We start from the raw sequence: 11,535 nt of genomic DNA on the forward strand, positions 1-11,535 counted from the left end.
GGCTACATTCAGTAAACAACAGAAAAGGGAAGGTGGGCTGGAGACTGTCACCAATGTTATGTTGCTTTGCCTCTGGTGCAGAATTTACTTTGGTCATCAAAACAGAGGACACATTTTCAGAGAGCCATGTGCATGAGGCTGTGACAGTATGCGGTGCCTGCTCTTCTGCTGTGGTTCATACGTGAAGCTTCGGGGGAAGAATTGTGGCTGCACCATGCATCAATGTAAGGCCGAAAAAAATCTTTCAGAATTAACCAGTTTTCTAAAAGTCACGGATATATCTTTATCAAAGTAATTATTTGATCCTTCATTAAAAGGATCATATTTGCAGCTGCAGCGTGTAGCTTTGAGTCATGTTGAGGCAGTTCAGGGAATTCTTGAGGAATTCCAAGCAGCGCTGAAATAGTTGTCTTTTAATTGTCTGCTTTGCAGGAGGCAGAAAGGTTTTCAGAGGCAGTGCAACACACTTCCCCGGAAATGTGGATGTAGCAAAAACAGTTCACAGCCCACTTAAAAGTGCTAAGCTCAATTCTTTTGCTTTGGTTTTTCTAGCATTTAGAGGAAGCAACATGTAGCAACCTATCAAAATGAAAACAAGCAAGCAAACAAACAAAACCCACAAACCACAATCTACAAAGGACAAAGCAAGATCAACAAGCAAAATCTCTACTCTCTCTAGCCCTCCAAAGAAGGATACTCCCATTGCGCATTCCACAATCTGGAGGAAAGAAAGAAATAACAGAGGAGACAGTTTTATTGTGTCACTAAATACACTTCTAGTTGAAAATGGGTTTCCAAAATAATGAACAGAGAACAGTGCTCTGTGTTGAACAGAGGGGTTACCCATGTTAGGAAATGACCTGAGTGCTTCTACATTCTGTAGTATCTTCTCATTGAACATGGTCTGGCTTTACGTATTTCAGTAATATCTCTAAATCTTTCCAAGAGAAACAAGCTTCTCAATCTCTCTTTTTATTTAGATATCATACACCACATATTCAGTGCTTATTGACTAAATGCCACTCAAAAGCTTTGTTGATTTGCAATCATCTGCACATTACAGTGTATCAACGCAATAAATCACAGCGTTTTCAGTGAAGTTACCAACACTTCTCTGTGGTGGAACCAGCACCATCAATTTGAAATGCAGCCTTTCCCCCCAGCAATCAGGTCTAATAGTTCCCTCTAGTGGAGAAATGTATTTTTACACGGTAAAGGCACCTTTCGTGCTTGTGATTTGAAGATAAATATTTAACGTGGAAGTAAATATTTCTACAGAGCATTATAAATACTCCTAAATGCTATTCTATTTCTCAAAAAATAGGATGAAAGGGAGATGGTGAGTATTCTAACTTGTACTACTGAAAACAACAGACAAAGGATTGGATTTATACTTAATTATTGGTCTGGTTATAAAAGAAGAATTGGGCAAATTTCCCCAGACCTTCTGTTCTAATCTGAGTTATAATGCAAAATACAATAGAAAAAAATGCACTTCATTTTTTTTTTCCCCTTAAAAAACATTAATATGTTTTTGTGTGTGTGTGTGTGCTAAAAGCGATCCTCTAAAAACTTTTCCCTAGGTCACTTTTTTTCTTAAAACTGTTCTGTTTGAGGCCATTGGCTCCCTGCTGTTTCTTGAAAAATGCATTTCAAAAAGATTAGGTGCCCTAAAAAAATTTTACAGCTGACTAAAACTGCCTATGGCTGGTAGTTACGGATTTACAACATATTATAAACCCATGTTTCCAGGCTTCTTAAATAACCCTGCCTAATCTTTTGGGCTGAATCTTTTGGCCTGAAACTGCATTTCTGTCTCAAGGTCAGTGTTCTGGAAAGCTTAAACATGAGGTATGAATGTCATCGCTTGAGGCTCCCCATATACTTGACAAGAGAAAGGCATCCCACAGCTGATTCAGTTCTTGTGTGCCCTGTGGCAGGGTCTGGCTTCATTCACTACAAAAGGATGGAGTGCAACTACCCTTAATTTAAAAGATTCAATTAAATGCCTATCTTTTGTGAGATAAGCCCAGAACCAGCACAGGCATTCTGTTGCTTACCCCTATTAAAATGTTTTTATTTTATGGCTATGTGCTTTGGGGCAAAGGATTGAACTTTGGCAGAGGCTTTTTGGTGGGTAGTTTCTTTCAGGCTAACCAGCATCTAGTTATCCATTTTAATCACTTTTCTCTTTTTTAATATTGACACAGAATTCTAATCTATTGAATCCTAACATTGTAGCATTAATATAAAATTTACATCAATAGGCCAGTAGCCACCTCAGTCAACTTGGATAAAAGTTATCTACAATTAACATTTTACCCTCAGGTTCTGTCATATCTGTCACAACTAGTAAAGGATCAGAACATCATGCTCTGGTGAAGTGCAAATACACTACCTACCTTTTGTGCATCTCTACTAAAAATATTACCGTCTCTATCAAATTATGAGTTCATGCCATTGCTTAGACTTCTTTAATTGCTAATGCATCTGTGTTAGGTTAATTAATATATTTGGAAAGCCAGGCAATCATTTCAGCGGAGAAGAGCTTGGGTATCTCAAGTTTTTTCTCAATTGTATCTGTTGGTTCTTCCTTTATAGTCACAGAGGGAATAAAAAGCGCTTCTAAGAGGGGGTTTCATCTGAAGTGTTTTACATGATTGGATTAGGATGACAAGAATCATGCCACCAAAATTTTAATTTCTTCCAGCTGAGTGTAAAGGGAGTGAAAGGTCACTAGTTCAGATGTAAATAAATAACTATATTCTTTTGATGTCTAAAGTTAGGTAAGATGTATCCAAGCTCCTTAAGCCAATAACAGCATTATTAGTAAGTGCTCAATTTTTCTTCTTTTTGCCCTTTGTTGTCTTGCTGCTGGCCATATATTTTATTTTGTATTACTCTAGCTTTCCCTATTGATTTCCCGGGCTTTAAGCTTCTCATTTATTTATTGCGTTTGATGGACCTCTTCCATATGTTACGCTGGGGAGCAGTGGGTGGCTGGTTCTAACATCTATTTCCATTTGCCAGTGAACCAGAGTAGGCTTTTAGCTCAAGATTTCCTCCTTCTTGGTGGAGTGCTCTTTGCTTTTTCAGCGCCTTTTTAGTTTGTGTTATAGACCTCTCGTTTTTCATTTGCCTTTTTCTATCTGCTTTTCCCCAGTCAACTTCTCTCACAATTTTCATCAGCCAAGGGAATTTAGCCATTTTGCAGCATCAATTACCGTAGAGGGGATTCACCTTGCCTCTTTTATACATCTATTGAAGTGTAATAACTCACATTCTGGTGGTGCCTTGCCCCTTGCATTGACTGTGAAGGGAATTTCGATGGGAAGAGATCTAACTTTTGGATAACTAACATGAGATGAGATGAAACAGCCTCAGGCTCTAAGATAGGTGTCATGACTTGCCTTCTAGCTCTGCCTATTTCCCTCTGTTGCCTGCAGAAGGAGTCCAGGGCAACTAGATCTAAATCCCTGGTAGATAATTAAAATTACATGACATAAATCCCATCTATCATCTCCAGTTATCCCTCACCGACTCAAGGCCAGGAATTAATACAGCTCTATCCATCGCAGTGAGACCCATAATTGAGTTACCCTGTATTGAGAGCAGTAATACTTTCTGTGTTAAAGGATCACAAGGCATAATTTTAGAAACTTTAATAAGTTGTGTGACCTCCACGCTACATTTCTGAGATTGAATTCTCCCATGGCAAGACAATCGTTTCCTGCATTCTGCCTCCTACCACAGACAAGCCATAAGAAGTAATTCTGATATGGTTTATAAAGACTCTTCCTTTTTCACTTCTGCTGTACTCTCTTCTTGTCTTTTGTTTTTTAGCACATTATTAATTAGTTTCTGAATTATTAGGATATACACCCCAGGTAGGAGTGTCTTCGTAGTGCTATCGCCGCATCATTCACTACTGTCACCTCTTCCCAAAAGAAATTTTAACTAAATTTCTTTAGCATCCCAGTCATGTGAGCCATCCCATCTGCCAATAATACTTGCATCAGAGATAATTTCAAATCTAGTTCTTTTTTTAACTAGACTTTTAAAATTAGTACCTAATGACCAGAAATAAGGTGAGTGGTTCCTCAAAATGAGGATAAAATTGGAAATGTAAGTAAAAAAATACAGTTTGCAATGAGTGGAAATGAAAGAAATTGGGGAAGGGAGAACAGTTAGTACATTGGCCTGTGTTCATTTCATACTACAGAGCTTGTAGTGGAACGTGAGGTTCCTGTCTGAATAAACCTCCGCTTTCTGCAGATAATCTCATCTTGCTCCAGGCACTGGGGAATTACAGACAACTGTCACTGTCAGTGTCTTATTACTTGAAGCAATGAGATAAGAGATAAGAGATCTGTGCAAAAGAACTCAAGTATCAATCCTGTTGCTGACCCTATGGATATTAGTAGAATCTCACTAGATAAGTTTTTTGTTTAATTATTTTTTTTATTTTTATTTTTTTCTCTTTTTCCTTTTTTTTTTTTTTCTTTTTAATTTTTTTATTTTATTTTTTTTTTAAACCAAGCTGTGAGATTTGTTTGGTTTACGTGTTCAGTTTCCCATGGAACTTCTTTCTTGTCCTCCTAGCACCTGTAATGCTTCTTCACAGCGTGCAGTAGCTGCTAACCTTTTTAATGTAATGAGTATGGTAGTTATGGAGGTAGCACCTAGACCCTGTTGCAGCTCAACGCTGCAGGTACTCTTTCGTTGTGTGACCTAACGGCATAAGTGTATTCAACCTTCACAGGACCCAACATTTTGCCATCTTCTGCACCAGAAAAGAAATTGCTTGAAAGTCCAAAATGGAAGAGAGTTTCTCATTTACATTACAAGTTTATTCTGCTCTTCAGTGGTGTTCAGACCCTGCTGTTCTTCAGTTCCTACACCCCTAACACACTTGAGATCTCTTTTTTACAGACAGGGAACAGAATTTGAGTTCTGGTGAGTTATCTGTAATAGTAGAGGAATTGTGTAGCAGGACTTTTGAATAATATCAGGATTCTTACAGTAGTATGTGGAGAAGAAAGTCAGCCCTGTGCAATTGTTGTCGTTTCCTCTCCTACCTCTGAGAAAAGCTGAGTGCACAAAAGATTTGATCTAGGTAGGAAGAGAATTTTTTTCAACAGATTGTTTGCATGGCTGTACACGCACCCTCACTGAATTGCTGGAAAATCTCATTGCTATAGCCAAACCCATTTTAATGAACTACTCCTTTGTAATTATTCAAGTATCCATCCTGCTGCTAAAAAAAAAAAAAAAACCACACACAGCATAGCAATGATTTAACACAGCTCTGCAGCAATTAGCACTCATAAAACAACAAAGGAACACCTCACAATTCACAGAGGAATCAAAGTATGACATCAAAAGTAACTCATTACAATCACCATAACACACCTCAGTTTTTATAGTAGCAATCACAATGTTTTGGTGGGTTCAACTCCTTCTGTTCTTAAGAATTATACCTAAAAAGCAGCTACAGAACATACTTATTGCATTTTCAAAAGCACATTAATTATTTCAAAGCTTTTTTTCTTCTTTTATTGATTTATTTGGGGGGGGGGGGGAGGGATGTTGAAAAGTAGGAGCTAATAGTTCAGTTGCTTATTTGCTGCAGATTTTATTTAGTCTAACTCCACTCACTTTAATAAGCATGAAGTTGAAATAGGAACCATACACTCCCAGTTACACCTGTGGCTAGTTTAGTCATCATCAATTTTAAAACAGAATCAAACTCACTTTGCCTTACTCTTGCCCAGACATCTGTAAATGGCTTGCTTTCCATTTGAGTGGCTTTGTGATGTTTGCTTTTTTTTTCCCCTCGATGCTTACTTTTTTTTTTTTTTTTCTTTCTTGGCGTTATATTATATTAGTAGCTGATGGCACAGGGGATTTTGACTACTTTTCAGGTTATTGCCATCAGAGACATTCTTAACCATGGTTATTAGACCATCAAGAGTGCTAATTTTCTTGTACAAAGGCAGTTTTGAACTTTCATTAGTGTATTTCCCAGATGCTTTAATTTTCTGATACCATTTAGTATAATAATGTTTGCTTTTAATACGTAAGTATGGAAAATAATGTACATTGGGACATGGACAACACAAAAGCTGTCAGAAAAGCATAAAAGAGCAGCAGATAAGAAAAACAGCATTGCAACATTGTTTTTAGAAGCAATGGAATGCATGAAGAGCAGACATATTGTGATGCTAACAACTTTAATTAATGATGTATAAAAGGTTAAGTATAAATGAGAAAGAGAAGATCTGTTAACAGAAAACATGTGCTAGTATACTAAAATTAGAGTTTAGAAATGTGCAATACAAAAGCGGAGAATTCTGATGATATGTTTGATTGGAAATACACTTGTTGAGATTTTTTTTTTTCTCTCCTGAATGAAAAATGAGGCATACTTGCTAGAGGTAACAAAAGTGAAATTTTGGCTATTGAGTCCAAATGGTTAGCATGAAATGCGTACTCCCTTTATCTCTTCCTCCCTCATGTATGACAGTCATCTCTAGGATGGAGTTCAGGACATGTTTGTTTAACCTAACAATTAGGCTGAATCAATAGCCAAGTGGGAGCACTTTTTCAGTGGGGTTTTAGTGGTCATGAAAGTGAATGGTCTGTTTCATGGCTGTTAATTCTCTTCCTTTTGCAGATGTGCCTAATAAACACCAACTGGGAATGATGTTCCTTAGTAGATACACTCACGCGGTTCTTCAGTGGTGGAGTTCCAAGTAATTTATCTGCAAACCATCTCCCTCCACAGCCTGCATTTGGATGTTGTATTAGCTGATCAGTTCCCCTCACCAGAATGGAAAAGAGACTTTTAGTAGAGGAATGCACAGCAAGGCAGGGGACCACTTGCAGAGAAGCTTGCTAAATCGCTGTGTGACTCTTCTTGCCTAACCTTAACCACACCAAACATCTAAACAAGTAGGCCAGATTTCCTGTGCAAAAGACAAGTACCTTAAAAAGATGTTTTATCCTCTCCGCAAATAAGATTTTGATGAAATGCTCTAGGAAAACAGAATTGTCCCACAGCGATGTCTCTCCGTAGAGATGCTCCAATTGACTGTGTTGGAATTTGTCTTGTCTAATAATTAACATCTAAATATTAGATGATGTAAGCTAATCATCTAGGCTTCTTGGACTGAGGAAAAAATACTAGTCATGTGCATACTGATACTGATGATGGTCCCAGGTAGCATGAATCACCCTGGGGATGTGACTCATTCTTTTTCCATGCACTGTAGAGGGAACCAACTAATCTACGTTCAGTTGGACTAATGAAATCTAATGAGACTCTTTCAACTAACATAGGGCATGTATGCAAATTCCTAATTTCTAGCCATGGAATATCTGTGTGTCTGGTGTAAATAAGACCACTATTTTCACTCAGTATATCTTAGCCACTTATTTTTGGTAACTAAAAGCCACATGGAGGTGGTTGTCTCTTTCCCTCTGTAATGGAGGCCTAAACATTAAATAGGTAAGCTCTGTTGAGCATGTTAATACGTTCAGGGCTTAGAAATTGCATTGATGGTGCAAATTGGATGAGCTGTTGAGGAAGATGTGAAGCTATTAGAGAGGGCCACAGAAAGACTACTTTAGCCAGTGATCTGGAGAAGGCAAAACAAGAAAGTTCTATGGATGCTACAAGGTTCTTGTTTTGGTCTCCTCAGGGTGCTTGTATTTACTCAAAGCTTAGCCTGATGTTAGAGGGTGGAGATGGGTCTTTTGCTTTTAGGCTTTTAGTATTTACTTTTTCTATGTGTATCTGCAAAGAATTCGTCTTAAGTAGGTGGAAAATGCATACAGGAAAGCAATCCATGGAGCAGGTGGCACATGAGAAAGTTTCTGAAAGCTACACCTGCATCTCCTTGTGTTGTTGCTTGTATCTTGTACAGAATACTGAGAACAAATCTCAGGTCACTGTATTTATATTAGGTGGCAGATGTGAACCCGCCCCTCCAAATGTTGTCTTATAATGGTGCCATCCTTGAGCATTATAGTGGCAGTGAAGGAATATGTGCAATAGCACCACATTAGTAATAATACCATAGACTGGTCCTTGATGTTTATTTATTTATTATGGATTATATATGATATATTTATTTATTATGGATTTATTTATTATTATGTTTATTTATTTATTTGTTTTATTGAATCTTCTGGTCACTTCAATCACCAGATAGGTGTCTGGTTACCCCTATCTGTCTGGTCACTTGCTATCAAAAATACCACGGAGAGCAGACTTTCTTCAATGTGTTTGTCAGGAATAAAGGTGGTGACATTCAGAAAAGCCAGGGCAAAACAGTTGCTCTTAAATTTTAAATTACCTTTTGTGTTGAGGTACTCTACTGAATTGGCCTCATGACCTCCTGTATATAGAAATATATGGATCCACCAACAATGACAGACTGAAACTTGGCTCTCTAGAGGGTGACATTTTTCCAATTGAGCTAATTAAACAGATCCAAATAGAGAGCTTTTTAGACACTGGTCACAGAAGACATTTTATGTCCCTTCCATTCAAAATCATTTTGGTTATTTTACTGTGTTGTAAATGGATGGCCTGTAGACAGTGTTGCAGTTTAATTTCCTTTAATTTTTATTTAAAATTAAAAAAAAAAAATAAAATCCTTAAAAGACAGAAAACTTAGCAACTATGCTCAAAAGCGAGAGGGACACAGAATGTGTGATACATTTCCTCCCCCAGAGCAATATAATAGCTGTCATTTACTGTCCTAGAGCATGTAAAATATGGCAAGAACATTGCAGAAGACAAAGCCACAACTGTTACCACAAAAATACTAAGATTTATAGCCAGTAATCTCTGGAGAAGTGTTAGAGTAGCACTTCTACATAACAAAGGTTGTAATCTGATGCCACTATTTAAACTGGAACAGTTTAATGGAACAGTTCCCAAACTTCTTCACTGGTTCCAATGTGTTCCTGATTTCCCTTCCAGTTGCAACTACGGCCTTTTGTTCCTGCTTCTGGTTGTGAATCCTACTTTTTCAATGAAACTTTTGTCACATGCACAAATACTGATCCCTTGTTTAAGAACCGCTGCGCTCGTATTAGTTTCCTCCCAGTGTATTTCTCCCATGTGCTGTAAGCCATTCTAGTTTTGTTTTGTAATGCTCACCAGGCTTTTGAAGAAAGCAGCAAAAATGCATCAGAAGTGACGGCACTCGTGTAACAACAACTTTACCACCTGACACTGTAAGAAGGATGAATCACTTGCATGCATCTGTGAGTTCAAGCTGCCTCGCAAAGTTCTGCAATTAATTTGTTTGGCACGGTGGAGGATAAATGATTGTCTGCTCTGAAGTGATTGCTGTTCTCATTTTCTTTGTTATCATTTCCGTATCTGTAGCTCTTTGACATGGCAAATCATGGCTAAGAGAGAAGTGTGAGGTGTCTGTTAGCGGATGGCCCAGCATCAAAAGAGACCAATTAGCAATGTCCCCATCTGCTGCCTAGACTCTTGCTTGCTTCCTGCCTGTTCCTGGAGCCAAGAATTGAACTGGAAGCCTTGGATTTCATGCACGGCAGCTGCAGTCAATTTCTCCAATGTCACACATTGTCCTGAGAACTTGTTATAAGAGCTGAAGAACGGAAGTCTTGTCAGTGCCTTTCTTATTGAGGCTGGCCCTCTTCTCTTAATACTGTTCAAGAGACCACCACAGACTAGTTGAGATCTATTTAAGATCTTTTAGAGGTGGTGCCAAAAAGAGAGCTCTTACTCTTTCACACCCACACTGTGTCAGAAACAGCCCTGCATGGTTGGAGGGACCAGATGATGATATATGGTTATGATATATGATGATGATATAGGTTAAAATCATTAAGATTTGAACTGAGACTGATGAAGAATCTCAAGGGATAATGGTGAAAGTCTGCCACAAAACTGACCCTTTATCCAGTGGGTTACTAAATCTATAGAACTTCATCTTTGCGCTATCAGCCCACTAACTATTGGGCAAACTAAATGAAACAAGAAGAAAATGTGCACATACACTTCTCGTATCAATATGGAAACAGCCTGTTAGATTGGGTCTGCATGCACAAAGTAAATGCCATTTATTATTGACATAACCTTCTTTGTGGCCCTGTTACATCCTTTTGAAAGCTCTGACTACTTGTGTGGCAATAGAGTTTTCATCATGTCTTTCACAGGTTCTTGGGGGCCCATGGATCGCTTCTAAAGGATCTGTGAAGGTTGCTGAGAAAAGGAAATATCTGCTCTGTTAGCCTAAAGGATCCTCAGGTTTGAAAGGGCTGAAGGCCATTTCACTGGAGAGAAGTTCTGTACAGCTAAATGAAAAATATCCCAGAAGCTTGGGGAATACAGGGACCCATGGGACCTATTCTGAAAGAATCTTTGTGAAAAACATGTGGCAGAATAAAAATGTAATTTATTCCCCCTTCAAAGCATAATGATTTTACTTTCCAGCTCATTTAAAGGGCTTTCCACAGCAACTCTAGAGCTCCCAGTCTTTTCCAGCACAACTCCAACACTTAACTTAGGTTCTAGGGTTGGGGATGGGTTAGGAGAGCTGCTGACTCTCTTTGCACTTCTCATTCAGGAATGGAGAAATCTACAGGGCACGCTGTCCATGATCTTTTGTACTTTTAAAGACTAAAAGCACTCCACAAGACACAGATAAGTAGGGTCTCCATTAATAGGAGATGAAACTGAAGCCCCAAAAGATGCAACTTGTTCTGATGTGGGTTACATTTGCAACAATGAAAGCCCTGATAATCTACACTTCCTTCCAGTCCTGCTTATCTGCTTCTTAGCAGGTGAAGACTATCATGACATGCAAGTATTTCATGAGGAGCTGAACTGAAGGAGAATACTTTCTGTGGATTTGCATCTGGCAGGGTTGTCTGATGCCTGAAAAGAGCTTCCCCTTGTGCTTTTCCCTAAAGTACTAAAAGCCACTATGCTTTTCATGAAGCACTTGACAAAATTGTGCATTTTTGATACTGCTTCCCCTTTGCCAGATGCTGTGATTGCACTAGTCTCTTTTTTTCTTAGGAAATAGGACTAAAATAGCTCTACAGCTGATTTTGCTTTTTTCAAGCAAATTACCTAGATAAATTAAAAGTAACAACAAATAAAGAGTATTCTGTACCAGTTCCCTTACTCAGTGATACCTGTTTAGCCCTGTAAGTGGTGCCAAGATCACTTAGTTTAAGAGTAGAATCATGGAATCACAGAGTGGTTGGGGTTGGAAGGGACCTTAAAGATCACCTAATTCCACCCCCCTGCCATGGGCAGGGACACCTCCCACCAGCCCAGGTTGCCCAAATCCCCATCCAGCCTGGCCTTGAGCACCTCCAGAGATGGGGCATCCACAGCTTCTCTGGGCAACCCGTGCCAGTGCCTCACCACCCTCTGAGTGAAGAATTTCTTCCTTACATCCAATCTAAACCTACCCTTTTTTAGTTAAAAAGATGACAATGTATGACAGTGTTCATGTATCTCTCTGAGGCATAAGT

The 11,535-nt window shown here is 38.6% G+C and overlaps 1 long non-coding RNA gene across 1 annotated transcript; it reads left to right on the forward strand.

Moving 5' to 3' along the window:
• The first annotated feature begins 4,520 nt into the window (after positions 1-4,520).
• Positions 4,521-9,830, forward strand: LOC137853180 (uncharacterized). The gene is made up of 3 exons (XR_011094304.1): positions 4,521-5,924; positions 6,677-9,279; positions 9,404-9,830. It is a non-coding gene; the product is annotated as an uncharacterized lncRNA (long non-coding RNA).
• The last annotated feature ends 1,705 nt before the right edge of the window (positions 9,831-11,535 follow it).

This window comes from Anas acuta, chromosome 1 (genome assembly GCF_963932015.1).
Source record: "Anas acuta chromosome 1, bAnaAcu1.1, whole genome shotgun sequence".
In the NCBI taxonomy this organism is placed as follows: Eukaryota; Metazoa; Chordata; class Aves; order Anseriformes; family Anatidae; genus Anas; species Anas acuta.